Here is a 15,313-nt window from a genome sequence, read left to right on the forward strand (position 1 = left end):
GAGTATTAAATGAGATAATGCATGTAAACCACTCAATACTATGTCTATATTATTGTTATCAAACAGAACTTTAAATGCTGGTTAAATAAAGAAGATAACAGATATATCTTTGGCATTTAAAAAAGAATTTGCATATATTAACACTACTAAAACATATACTTAGAAATGTTTAAGATAGTACATTTTAGGTTATGTGCTTCTAACCACAATTAAAAAAGAAATAATTGGGCTTCCCTGGTAGTGCAGTGGTTGAGAGTCTGCCTGCCAATGCAGGGGACACAGTTTCGTGCCCTGGTCCGGGAAGATCCCACATGACGCAGAGCGGCTAGGCCCGTGAGCCATGACCGCTGAGCCTGCGCATCCGGAGCCTGTGCTCCACAATGGGAGAGGCCACGGCAGTGAGAGGCCCACGTACCGCAAAAAGAAAAAAAAAAAAAAGAAATAATTTTCTTTGCTTCCATAAAAAGCACCATAGCATCATGTAATGACGAAGAAACCTGTATTATGGTATACAAGAAAATAGCACCTTCTTGCTAAATAAAAATATATCAATAGACACATACAGTCCTGCTATGGACTGAATTGTGTTCTCTCCCCACCCCTAATTCATATACTAAAGCCCTAACCCTCAATGTGACTATATTTGGAGATAGGGCCTGTAAGGAGGTGATAAAGGATAAATGAGGCTATACAGGTGGGGCCCTAATCCAATAGGGCTGGTGACATTATAAGAAGAGAAGGAGACCCCAGAGCTCTCTCACTTTGCCATGTGAGGATACAGTGAGAAAATGGCCATCTGCAAGCCAGGAAGAGAGTCCTTACTAGGGGTCAAATTTGCCAGCACCTTGAGCTCAAACTTCCCAGACCCCAACACTATGAAAAATAAATTTCTGTTGTTTAAGCCACCCAGTCCGTGTTATTTTGTTACAGCAACCTGAGCAGATGAAGACAATTGCTATTAAATGTAGTTCATGAGAGAAAAGCTTGAAAAGAAAAGTTGGATGACACTTTGGTGTGGCTGGAAAGAGCATGGTAAGATTTTGAGGGGAGAAGAATGAATAACAAAGAAATTGGAGACAGAAGCCAAGATAGGGAATATAAGCAGAGGTGAAGGACAGATAAGAAACACTGAAGGGAAAACATTAGATTGAAAGGAGAGAAACAGTCAGATAAAAAGAATGTTGTGAAGAAAGATGAAAAAAGAATGGTCTTGAGAAAATAACTGCTTCCCCTGCCCAGGTGTTATACAGCATGAAAAATTTAGAGTGGGGGAAGAAAACCTGAAAAAGATATCACAGTCGCAAAAGGAAGACCAAAGGTAGAAAGCAGTCGGTATAGAGGAGGGAAAGGAGAAAGATAGATGCTGTACTGATTGGAGAAGCCACACTTTTTAATTATTGGAAATGCTTCCACTGCGGCTGCAAGCTTTCCAAATATAAGATCATTTATGATCCTCTGGAGGCTTTTTTACTATTGTTTCATTTTGTGTTTACTGATTATTACCTTCATGGGTAAGTTTGAAAATCCACCATCTGGCCAAAGCCTGATTGACCATTTACCAATTCAATTCAACCTTGCACCCTTCTTTCAAATCCCTTTACAGCGAGGTTAAAACACACAGATGTACACACACAGCTATGAACAGAATGACCAAGTTGTGTCCAAACAAGGATATTGAAGCAGTACTTTAAAACAATTTTCTTGAAATTGAGAGAACTATTTCACTTCTAGTATGACTATGGCTATGTAGGTCAGTATTTCTACCTTCTCTCCTGGAACTGGTAAGAAACCAAAAAGGAACAATAACAACAAAACTTGAAAATTCCATTTTCATGTATAAAAGAGACAGATATAATCTGCAATCTCCAAAATATGTCTAAGGGTTGCCCCAAACAAAGTCTCATTAAAAACAAGTAAAGAGAAGAAGCATGAAGAGTAACAGGAAGGCCCAGATCTCATATAATGCCACCAAAAGTACATTTCCTAGAAGGGAGGGGCTTAGGCTAAAGAGCAGTATCTACATCCTTTGTTTGCAAGAAATCAGGACAGAAACTAGGGTGAGTAGGGCAGAGGTCAGAGTGAGCCTCAATCCAATTTGATTCAGAGACATACTACAAGTCACACAGACGAATCATACCTTCAGGAAGCAGTCTGTCTCTGTGGAAGTAGAAGAGAAAAGACTCTTACAGGTTGTGAAACCCAGGAAGTGACTCTGGCCCCTCCCCACCCTCCACTCCCAGAACATAGCTGGTCCAGGAAAATCTAACTATTTCAACGGTGAGCAGCAAAAAAAAAAGGGGGGTGGTGGGGGAATTGATATAGCATTAAGAGAAAGGTATTAGAAGAAGAAATATGGAAAAGAGAAGCAAAACTTTGTAACACATGAAGACTGCTCATGAGAAAATTGTTCTCCGGAGCAGAAGAAAATTGTGAATATTTCTGTTGCTCTGTAACAAACTACCTGAAACTTAGTGGCTTAAAACAACAACCACTTATTATATCTCATATTTTTCTGAGTCAGGAATTCAGGAAGTACTCAGCTGGGTGATTCTTCTGCTCCACATGGTTTCAACTGGGGTCACTTGGTAGTTTTCAGCTTGTGACTTGGTTGGTCTGGAGGTTCAACAAGGTTTCATTCACGTGATTAGCACCTTGTCAGTGATGTCTGGGCTCAGCTAAGCTACTTTTCCACCCCAAGTAATCTCAAAATCTGTCCACGTAGCCTTTCCAACATGGTGGTCTCAGGTTTCCTACATGGTGGCTCCAAGAGAAAGGAAGTAGAAGCTTCCAGTTTCTTAAGGCCTGGGTACTGAAACTAGCACAGTTTCACTTCTGCAATGTTCTATTATCAAAGCAGTCACAGAGCTCACCCAGATTCAAGGCAAGGGGCATAGATCCCACCTCCAAGAGGAGAGTCAGAGAATTTGCAGCCATCTTTAATCCACCACTGTGGTCAAGCCTTTCACCATAAATTATAAATAAATCAACCAATAGCCTCTATGAAGCAATGCTACAAGAAAAATATGACAGATGTAATACAAAAAATCTATCATACCAATTAATGTAATAAATTTTACTCACTGATTTAACAAAATATCTTCAGATTGGATCATAAGACAAAACCTAACTCCAGGATCTATATAGGAAGCACTCCTGAAATAAAGTGATTCAAGAAAGCGGTAAACAAAAGAACAGATAAAGGTGTACTAGGCAAATATAAACCAAAAAAAAAAAAAAAAAAACACCCCACAGGATTTGATCTTCTTATGAGAAAGGGTAGAATTCAGGCTGCAAAGCAATAAACATGAAAAAAGGGCACTATATAATGGTAAAAGGCTCAATTCACAATGAAGAAAAAACATTATTTAATATCCAGGCACCAATATTTATAAATATTCAGAAATATACCAGTAGTAAGAGATTTAATTTAGGTTTCTCAGTTTAGGACATATTAAGATAAAAAGTAAGGAAAAAAAAAACACAGACCTAATTAACATAATTAATAAGATAGATATAATTAATCTATATCAAACTCTGCACCTCAAAAGTAGATCACACCTTATTTTCAGTCCCCATGGAATATAATCATATATGTGAATATGTATTCAGCCACAAACAAAAGCTTGAAAAATTCCAAAAAGTAGGAAATGCATAGAAAATGTCCTCTGATCATTACACAATAAACAAGAAATTAAAATACGATATTGAAAAACAAAAAGCTATTTCCATCTGAAATGTTTAAATTCTCTGCTAATCAACTCTTGGGTCAAAAAAGAAATACAAATCCAAGCTGGAGAATTTTTAGAAAACAATGTTAACGAAAACATTATATTTCAGAACCTATGGTAAAGATGTCAAACAGTGCTCAGAGGAAAAATGATAGCATTTAATACATTAACAAAAAGAATGAAAAACAAATATGGGGTAGGAGAGTAAGGAACAAACTATTAGGTACAAAATAAGCTACAAGGATATACTGTGCAATACAGGGAATATAGCCAATATTTTAAAATAACAATACATGGAGTAAAACCTTTAAAAATTGTGAATCACTATACTGAACACCTGTAAATTATATAATATTGTAAAGCAAGTAAACTTCAATAAAAAAAAAGAATCTTACTCAAACTGTGAGAAAAAAAGAATAACAAAATAAACCAAAGGAAAAAAGAAGTAAGCAGTTAAAGATAAAAGAATTTATGATTTTGAAAACAATAAAAAGAAAGTAATACTAATAAATACAAAAGCTGATTTTTAAATGAAAAATGCTTTAAAAATTAGTTAAACTGCTAGCTGACCTAATCAAGATAAAAATTACAGTTGCAGAAATAAGAAATCATAAAATGAAAACAAATAGCAAAATGAGGGAACTGAAAAGAATATTAAAGAATATTCACCTTTTGAAAATGAATTAGAAAATCTGGCTGGATTAAACAGGTTAGGAAAATATAGTTTACCAAATGTACCCAATGAGAGATAGAAAATTTAAACTGGTCTCTGAAAAAGAAAAAATAAAAGCTGTCAAAACGCTACTTATCCAACCCTTAGTGACACCTGTCAATTATTTCTCACACACAAAACAAATGGCAAATCTATCTCACGTCTGCATATAAATGCAAAAAATCTTCAGTAAATCTTAAATAGGATAATATTTCAAAACCGGGTGAGTTTTATTCAAGAAATGCAAGGACACTTCAATATTAGGTAATCCACTAATATAATTCATAATATTAATATAGCAGTACTGGAATTATAATTCATTATATTAATAGTCCTACAGAGAAAAATCATGATCATCATATTCAGCAAAATTTAGGAACTATTTTTTATTAAAAATCTCAATAAAAAATATATGGATAATTTCTTAACATGATAAAATATATATTTCAGTCTAAAAGCAAGCATCACGCTTAAAAGGAAAGAACTATAAGCATCAGTTTGCAATCTTGTTGCACATGAAATCACTAGGAAATCTTTAAACAGTTTAAAATACTGATACCTGGGTCCTGTCTCCCAGAGAGTCTGATTAATCAGTCTGGAGTGATGCCTGGACATTGGGATTTTTAAAAGCTACCAAGTCTAATGGGCAGTCAAAGTTGAGAACCACCATTACATTCAGAAACAAAGTCGGAGTGCCCACTATTAGTACCATTATTTAATATTATATTCAAGATACAATTGTACAATTAATGTTGTATTGGAAGTCAATGCAATTATATAAGAGAGAATTATAAAATTTGGAAAGAAGAAGTTAAACATATCACTAATTTAGATTATATGATTTGGGAGAGGTAAACTCAAGAATTTGGCTTTAGATTTAAAAATTACTGCAAGCAACGAGTACTCATATAGCAAGCAACAGGTTTTATAGAACACAACTGGTTATAAAATATAATGAAAGAAAATACAAATAGGAGCAAAAATGTAAATATCTAGCCACAAACTTAAATAGAAATGTGCAAGACTTATATGAAGAAAACTTGAAAATACTATGAAGGATTCAAAAGAGGACTTGAACTAATTGAAAGACACATATTTTTGGATAGGAATGCTCAGTGTCATAAACATGTCAATTCTTTCTAACTTCATTTATACTTTTAATGTCATCTCAATAAATATGCCAAATTTTAAAAAACTAGGCCAGTTGATTCTAAAATTCACGTTGAAAAGGAATCAATGTTAGCCAGGAAAATTCTAAACAGAAGGTGGAAGATGTACTAAATTTATTTAAAAATATAATAAAGCCTCAATAATTAAAACTATGTACATAGTTATGGTACAAGCATAATCAGTCTAACCAATGGAACTGAAAAGAGACTCCAGAAATAGACTCAAGTATACAAAGAAATTTAGTATATGATAAAGGTGGCATTTCAGTGGGGGGAAAGATGGGTTATTCAATAAGTGATATTTGACAAACTGCATAGCCATCTGGAGAAAAATTGTTTTATTTACACCTTACCTTGTATATTATGATAAATTCCAAATGTATCAAGGATTTAAATGTAAAAATGAAATCATAAAGGTACTAGAAGAAAATACAGGAAAATTTATTTATTCCCTTGGAGTAAGGATGACTTTCTAACTGAAACTCAAAATCCAGAAGCCATAAAAAAAGAATGATAAAAATTGACTCCATAAAAATAAACTTCTGCATAAAAAAATCATAAAGACAAAGGGCAAAGGGAAAATATCTCTACAAAAAAAAAAAAAACACTGCGCCACCAGGGAAGCCCAACAAAATATTTTTAATAAAGAATTAAACTATGAATACAAAAAGTACTCCTAGAAATCAATGACAGAAAAGCCATTAACATAGGAATGGACAAAGGATAAGAACAGATAGTCCCCAGAAAAGGAGTTCAACTGCCTCTTAACCATACGTTAAAAAATTAAAATGCTTAATCTTACTAATAATAAGAAATATATATATGAAAACTACACTGAGAATTCTGATCTAGAGGAAAATAAAGTTTATAAGAAGAAGATATAAACTTAGACCTGGAAAGATTCTAAAAGGAAATGTGGCTTAATTTAAAAAACTTAAGCATTCATACTTCTGTAAAATTTTACTTTTGTATCTCATTATACTTTCTTTTCTTGGATAGAAGTTTCTCTTTGGGGTGATTTTGAACCAACAACGAAAATAAAGAAGGAATAAATAAAAGAGAAGAAAGTCTTAATATTACTGTGCAATAATTGGAAAAGTAAATGAAAAGAAGGAAACATGTATATATGTAGCTGAGAGGTAGGAGGATGACTTATGATTATCGAAAATATGTTAGGATGTAAAAGAAAAGTATTGCCTGGGGCTAAACTGCCAGCAGCAAAACACAGAAGAAAGATGCTCAGCTGGCTTTAGAGAGGAGATAGAAGAAGTAGGAAGCAAGCCCTCAAGACCAGGCTGTGGCCAGGAGGGGGCATTTCAGTCTGGGACAGCTTGGTTGCTGCCTTGATGTAGGGGAAAAATTAAAGTAGCTTCAGAGAGCAAGAGGGAACAGCAGGCAGAACGTTAGGTGCTATTGTGTTTCTAAAGTCAGAGTCTAATCCTCAAAAGGTACCATTAGCCCTAATAATATAAAATTACTTGAATATAAATTCTATTTCTTTAATAATAAAACCTAACGTGTGAATCAATATACATTCTAATAAGAGAGAAAAGAGAAAATCTCACCAGTCAAAACAAATCACAGTTAGATTTTAATTGCATTGCTTCACACCATGCTGACAGGGAAAATGTAGGACATTCCTGTCAAATTATGCCAGGAACTGCCTGGTTTCTGTCATAAAAGACAGATTATTTTTAAAATGTGCAACTCATTTATTCAAAGTTCAACATACCTACTATAGTACTCAATAAATGTTGGTTGACAATCGTGATTTTCTGTGTTTCAGGTTTGGAATGTGGAGCTATTTTAAAATAACCTTTAAAGTATAGGGTTTTTGTTTCCTTGTGATCTTTTGCTTCTTTATTTAATTTTAATTTAGACATGGTTCTTTGATTTTAAGCTGGGCTTATTTTGTAGGGTTTTTTTCCCAAGCTCCATTAACAGTTTCAGAAAATTGTACTTTTATTTATTTACCTGAATCAATGTTTCTTTTATATATACTCAATTCAAAAGGTCGACAAAGTTTCCAAACATATACCACAGACCATTTATCCAGCATTTTAAATGAAAATAAAGGTGGTTTTAGCAGCATACAATAATTATAGATCTACATTTATCCTACAATATGCTAATGGGCAACTGATTAGGTTGTAGATATCCTAGAGTCCTCAGTAGCATTTATGTATGAATCTGCATGAATTACAACTTCAGCTATTCCTCACTTTCAGCATAATGTTTCTCTATGCGTAGTTCTTATATAAGTGAAGCATACTTGGCCATTTCCTACTATGTGTATCTTCTGGATTTATCTCTTGTCACTCTACAATTAGGTTGTAGTAAAATTGGTGTTATATTTGCAGTGTCTAAATGATGCCACATAATTTAACTGAACCAGAGATATAAATTACTCTGAATCAGCTGAAAACAGAGTCTGGCCAAGGAAAGGGAAAGATAGGATTATCTTTGAAATTCCTCACAAGCTATCTCTGACCTTTTGCTATGTCAACATTTTGAAGGTACTTTCTCTGATTCCTTGAAGATAAGCAGCTCCATGAAGACAGGGCTGGTGATCTGAGGCAGATCAGAGTAATGTAGAGAAACATTTGAAATATACTCAAAGGGGATATTTAAGCATTAATAATTTTCTGGGTTATGCATGTAATATTAAAATAGTTTCATGCAGTAAATACCTATGTATTATGTCCACAGTATTTGAGCTTTTATAACCATTATCTTCAATCCTTGTGATACTGAGAGGTAGACAATTAACAGATAAGGAAACTGAGACTCACAGAGTTAGGTAATTTCCCTCAGAATGTCATTGCTGTAAGGGGTAGCCATGATGGAAATACAGCCACTTCCTATTCCAAAGCCTGGGAAGTTGGCACTCAAACCATGGTGCATGAACACAGAAAGTGAAAATACACTGAGGTTGAGTTCAAAAATTGGGAAGATGCTTTCATTTCTTTGAAACAGCTTTGATATCCTTTACCTCCCATCACCCATCTCAGAACCACCCTTAGCCTAATCTAGTTCCTTTTTAGCTCACTTATGAATAGTGGCATTATGAGAAAGCCAGGAGTGTAAGTCTCTGGCATATCTGCAATAAATATAGTCTCTATTACTTTGGACAAAGTAATAGTTACCCCCTCAGAGCCTCATTTGCAAAGTATGGATAAAAGTAAAGTGATCAGGGAGATTAATGAAATCACAGGTGTGGATTGTAGTCCATCCTCAATAATGGTTTCCAGCTTCTCCTTCATTTCAACAATAGTTGTCTTGCTGGTTTCTTGGGCTATAGCTTATCTTCTGCCTCTAGTCTCCACTCAACTTGCATCATCATGCAACCAGGTTCTATAAGGGAAAGAACCCGTGACCAGGAGTTGTAAGTGAGAGTGATACCTTTACTGAGTTATGTGACATGCTCCTTCACTTCCCTGACTAACCACCAGGTACAGAAACCAGCAGCAAATTAATTCATAAAGCTACCCTGGGCCACTACCAGCCATCAAGAAACCAAGGGGACCAGGGATGAGGCAGACTGAGGACAGTGGCAGGAACTGGGAAGCGGAGATGCAGAAAGATGTAGCTTCCTCTACCATTCAGAACTGTCTAGGTTGCAAGAGGCAGACAATCTAAACTAACTGAAAAACACAAACTAATAAAAGGGAAATTTATTAAGCCATGAACTAAAAGGCTAGGTGTGGCTGGATAGGGGCTCAAAGGATATTATTAGGATGTGGCTTCTCTCTCCCAGGTCAGCTCTCTGTTGGCACTGATCTCAAACAGCTAATTTCCCATTGGTACAAAGTAGCCATAGTAGTTCCATCTGTACCTTTTCAATTCAATGGAAATAGAAAACCTGTCTCTGCCCTCCCATTCTCAGAAGTCTCATTATAACATGTTTTATATTATAATGAGGTTGAGGCTCTGAATGGGTCATATGCCCATCCTTGAACCAACTTCTGTGGCCTGGGAAATGGGATGCACTCACTGGTGTAGGTCCAGATCACATGCTCAACCCTGTGACCAATCATGGAGGCCTGGGCAACATTATGTGTTGATTATCTCGGGGCAGGGATTTCCACCAAAAATCAGATACTAGATGTTGCCCCCAATGCTATCCACAGGGTAAAGGCTAGAGAGGACTTCGTGATACCCGGCCAACTCCCTCATTAAGAACAAGCGTCCTTTCCTTAAGAGGACCATACACTAAGGACGTGCAGAACTGACCTGAGGTGGGTAAGGGCTTGTGTATTAAAGGACCTGAGAGAATACCAGTGGGCCGGAGCAGAGTTAGTAAGGTTTAGAGAATGGCTTGAAATAATGTTGGGGAGATAAGAGCAGCAAGATTATGAAAAGCCTTGTAGGTTATTAAGGAGTGTTGCTTTTAAGTACAATGGGAAGTCACTGGACAGTAAAAACATTAATCCAGGAATACATGTTTTTTAAAAGATCATTCCAGTGACTTTATAAAATTAGAGCAGAAAGGAGATACTTATTTCGCTCAGAATTATGTCTATTAAACTATTTCATTTCAGCTTTCCTGATGTATGACTCTAGGCATACTGCTTTTCTTAGGACAAGAGAACATGCTTAATTCTTTAAGTCATTATATACATATTCATTTCTAAAATGCATATTTCTTAATTATAATAAACGAAATACTTTAATATGTCAATGTATAATGTCTATGAATTATTTTCAATTATATTTGAGTGCAGCAAACATCATGTTACCTAATGATTCCAAAATAAAGCAAATTAAACCTGGAAAGAAAGTCCTCCCTATGACATCATCTCTGCCCTCTAACTTCCACACCCAGAGAAGGTAGCCTGCCTGCCTGAATCTGTGTCCAGCTGTTATCTACATGGAGGTCACTTGGAGAAAAGTAGATAGGGATGTAGCTTCCCAAGTCAGCTCAGGTGTTCCTGGTCCCCAAATCCTACGAGAGCCTTCTGCACAGCCATCAGCAGGGACATTGTAGCAGGCAGATCTGTGCAGCCCAGACACCAAGAGACATCACATAAGAAAGAGCCCTTTCTCACCAACTATTTCAGGTTGTGGAGCCTCAGGGTAGTGAAAATGAACCAGTACTAATGGTTTTGCTAATCAAAAACAGTGACTGAGATAAGATCTTAATTTTCTATTCCCTAGACCTTGCAGTGCTATATCATATATTCATGAAGTAATAATTTTGTAGAACATAGAACCACAGAAAGCTAGGGCTAAATTGACCCCCTCCTTAACCTAATGAAGAAGCAAAGGCCACGAGAGGGGTAGATCCTTGATCAGGCTAACATACCAAGTTGAATCACTGATTCAAAACCAAAATAATTATAATAATAATAATTTAATTTAAATTCTATATTCCCAGTCTCCTGGGATAAGAAAACTATATTTATTTATATATTTGCATGATGCTTTCACAGTCATAATTCCATGTATCTTTACAATTTTAGAATAACAATATATCAATCCAGGACCACTTTAAGCTAATTTTTTAACTTGGGGATTTCCTGGACCGCGTAGGAAGCATAAATTTGAATCCCAAAACTATCTCAAAATGTGGTGGCTTATAACAAGTCATTTGTTTGCTAGCTGTTATGATTGCTAGGGGAGACTTTTCCTCACTAGAGGCTAAGCCAAAATTAACGAGTTTCCTGGCAATAGACTCAGAGTGGGTGGTCTAAGATGGCCTCACTCACTCGACTGGCGGATGGTACTGGTCCCGTGTCTTCAGGTGACTAACCTGAGTTTACACATGTGGGTGGGCTCCAAAAACCCAAGAGGGAGGGGCAGACACCACTGGATGAGTGCTTTTTCAAGCGCTTGTATCATGTTTGCTAATGTCCCATTGGTCATAACAACTCACAAGGCCAAGCCCGGTGTCAGTGTGGGAAGGGACTTCAGAAAATCTCAGATACAGGCAGGTGTGGTTTACTGGGGGCCATTACTGTAACAACCTACCTCAGGGCCCAAGAGCTGAGCAAGGAATAATAGACGGCCTTGCTTTGAGGAAGACACGGAGCGAAATCCTGGCTCTACCTGTGTGCAATCTTAGATAAATGACTTACCCTCTCAGAGCCTTGGTTTCATCTTGGGGAAAATAATAACTACTTCACAGAGATTGTTGTAAAGTTTAAATAATGCATATTAAGTCTCTGCCTAAACATGCTTTAGTCGGCCCCATCCAAAAAGTTTTTGTCTTGACCCTGCTTCTGCTTCAAGATTTCACCTTGTTGCATTCTCTCTCTTTTGCAGCCTTGAAAAATTTTATTGAAAAGGCATTCTGATTTAAAAATCATATATGCCCACTGTAATATAAAATATATATATATATAAAACTCTATAGAGCTGGAAATAGTGGCTCCTCTTCCACCGTTCAGCCCATCCTTTTCATTCTGCACTGTCCTCCTGAGTGAGGCTCCAGGCTTCATGACAACTGCATCACACTGATGACTCTCAAATCTGAATGCCCAGTCCTGTCCTCCCCCATTCAGAGTCATTCACCCTCCACATGAGCAGAAGTTCTCAGTTTTTAGCATTCACCAGAATCACCTGGAGGGCACGTTAAACCCTGATTGCAGGGCCCCACCTCCCAGGGTTATGACTGAGTAGATTTTCAGTGGGGCCCAAGAATTTGAATGTCTACTACATTCCCAGATGATACTGATGCTGCTGGTCTGAGGACCACACGATTAGAACCATTGGCCTAGAAGCACTTCACTTCAACTTGTGCAAAGATCAACCATTCCTCTTTCAAGACCTTCCCCTTCCTGAATTTTATATAACAGGTAATGGCATTGATCCTGTTGACCAAACTAGAAACCAATTGTAGTTAAGGGTGCTGAGCAGTTAGAGTATAGTATCAAGTTGCTCAGGTTACTATTTCTTCCTTCCTGTTTTCCCAGATGGCTTCAGTCCTCAACAATTTCATTATCTATTAAACAGTGCCACCCGGTTATAAAGTCAAATACCTTTTGCTTTAAAATCCTTTGTCTCATCAGCTTCCTATGGTTGATGTGGAAAATTATGTAATTTTGTTATTTGCTTGGCCTACTGATAAGGTAGAAGAAATAAGTTTTGCCACTGGAATCAAGCTGTCTAATAAATCTGCATCCTCTGGTACTTTTTGGTGAAGTATTATAGGATGCCAGTATCTCACAAGGAAAAGATAGGAGGGGCTCTTCCAAGTTTGAAGGTGCAGATCACACTAGGGAAGTAATTTCACCTGTCATTCCTGATATTGGTACTCCATCTTTTACCATGTTGCAAGAGTTGCTACATTGTAGAGAAGGGCCTAAACCTTATACAAAGCTGGTTCAAACTTACTTTTGCAAAGGCTGGAGATAGTCATGCCTTAGTGCCCACGGTGTCCAACCAAGAAAAAGTATACAAATCTCTCAGATTTCATGAGCCAGATTTTTCTGTTTTCCAGCTATAGAAAAGGGAGTCCTGCATCTCTCTCAAGGGGACTATTTTACTAGTTTCTCCTTAACTACTCTCCTGTCTCTCCTTTGCCCCCTCCAAGCTATCCTCTATTCTGTGTATCAGAACACTCCATCTAAAACCCAGGTCTGATAATGTTATTCCCTTACTTTAGAATTTATAAGGAGGCTATCCATTGCCTACAGGAAAGCACAGCCAAGTTTGTTGTTGCTCTTGAATGGAAGAGAAGTTGGGGCCAGACTATGAAGGCCCATTAATGCCATTCAAAGGATTCTGGCTTTTATCCTGCAGGCAACTGGAAGCCGTAGAAGGTTTAAAACAAAGGAATGACACATAGGATTTATGTTTTTATGTTATTTCCACTCTGATATTAGTATAGAAGGTAGATTTGGGGAAAAAATTAGGCAGCAGAAGACTGGAGACAGAGAAACTAGTTAGGAAGCTGTTTTGTTAGTGAAGTAGGGCATGAGGAGAAGGAATGGAGTAGTATCTAATCTATAAGAAATATTTGTCTTGGTGTTGGTGGTGGTGGCTGGTGAAATGAGTGATCCAGGTTAGCACTTTTGAAACAATCCCAGCTGTTATTGAGATGATGAAGATATAATAGCCTGGGTCTTCTCTGTGCTCTTGATGGAAGTGAGATCATCCCAGGTTGCTCACTATATTAGCATTTCATAAGCTGTTGGGAGAGCTTGGGCCATGAGCTGAAGCTGAGCTTCCTAAGTCCCCCAACATCCAGGATTAAATCAAATGCATCGCAGTGATCAGCATGGCCTTTGGGCTTGTCACACTTAACAGCATTTCCTACCTCTGTGTCCTGAGAATTAAATCTTCCCCATGGAGGCAATCATATGCATTTAACACTGGGATGATAAATTCTTTCTTATTTGGTTTTTAAAATTAAGAGAACTGAGTAAGGCAGCAATTCCGGATTGTGTGAGGAAATGTGATAATGACTGGCTTTGTGGGCTCTGCCAAGTTCTCTCCCTCATGTTACCAGGGAGATGGTGAACACCTAAAATCGGTACAGCTGGGGCAGAAGAAGCTAAAGTAAAAAGTCCCATAGGGCAATTTTTTGGTTTCCTAACACTTAAATTCTTAAGACAATTTTATAATACAAATTAAATTAGATTTATTTGCAGAAGACAAATAAAATGTAAAAGAGAATAAAATATTTTAGCAGAGCCCACAGAGGCCTCACCTATAGTACATGCCTATTAAATATTAAACAATCTAAATCAGGAATAGTAAATTCATGATAAATAATTAGAAATATAACCTGAATAAATCCCATAGTCCCATGTGGTTTATTCTTTGTACTATATAAACGGTTTTAAATTTTACCAGGTGTCTCAAAAATTGTCAAAGGAGGATGTGCAATTTATTTAAAGTAGAAAAATCTTAAAATTTCTCTCCCCAGGATTGCCTCTTTCAGTGTCCTTCACCTAGAGCCAACCTTGTCCTCAAAATTTTCTCTTTCCCACTCTCAACACCCAACTCTCACAAACGCTTGCTGATATCATGTGACCAATGTCTCTCTCCTCTCCTTCCCTAATTACCATTTCTTTCAGCTTATTATGCATTTCCTCTAGCTCCTCTGGTTTCTTAAAAGGCTCTTCTTTATTTTTTTACCTGAATTCTGTACAACAGAAAAAAGAAAAAATCCTTTCTTCTCAGAAGCAAAAGGCAGAAGGGGAGATTGCAAGAACTGATACAGTGATCATTTTTGTCCCTGTTACACATTAATATTTTTATACCTGTTATAGGAAAAACCAAGAATAATATGAAATATATCACTAACTTTGAATAACATCAGAATTAAGCAGTGATTAGGAACATGAGCTTCAGAATCAGAAAAACCTGTGTTAAGACTCTGGCTCTGCCATTTGCTCCTTCCCTAGGTTTCAGCATCTACAAATGCAAAAGGACATGGATTAGAATTGAATTGGATAATTCATGTAAAATATCCAGCATAGTTCCTGGAAACTTTTATTATAATTATTGAATAAGGTATGTTGTGAATATTTTATTATAATTATTTGTATAAATTATGAGTGTTTTATTATAATTATTCATTCTTATCTTGGGGGAAAATAGTCCATAGGGAACAGGAATTTAGCCCAGGACAATCCTTCCTACTGGCACAAAACATTTAACAATCCAGAAAACAAGTTACTTTCCATCCTCAACCCTAGAGAAACAAATGCTATTTTCCCCATAGGTCATAAAGTATTCCTGCCTTCTCATGTGGT

Source organism: Neophocaena asiaeorientalis, unplaced genomic scaffold (assembly GCF_003031525.2).
Source record: "Neophocaena asiaeorientalis asiaeorientalis breed wild unplaced genomic scaffold, Neophocaena_asiaeorientalis_V1.1 scaffold437, whole genome shotgun sequence".
In the NCBI taxonomy this organism is placed as follows: domain Eukaryota; kingdom Metazoa; phylum Chordata; class Mammalia; order Artiodactyla; family Phocoenidae; genus Neophocaena; species Neophocaena asiaeorientalis.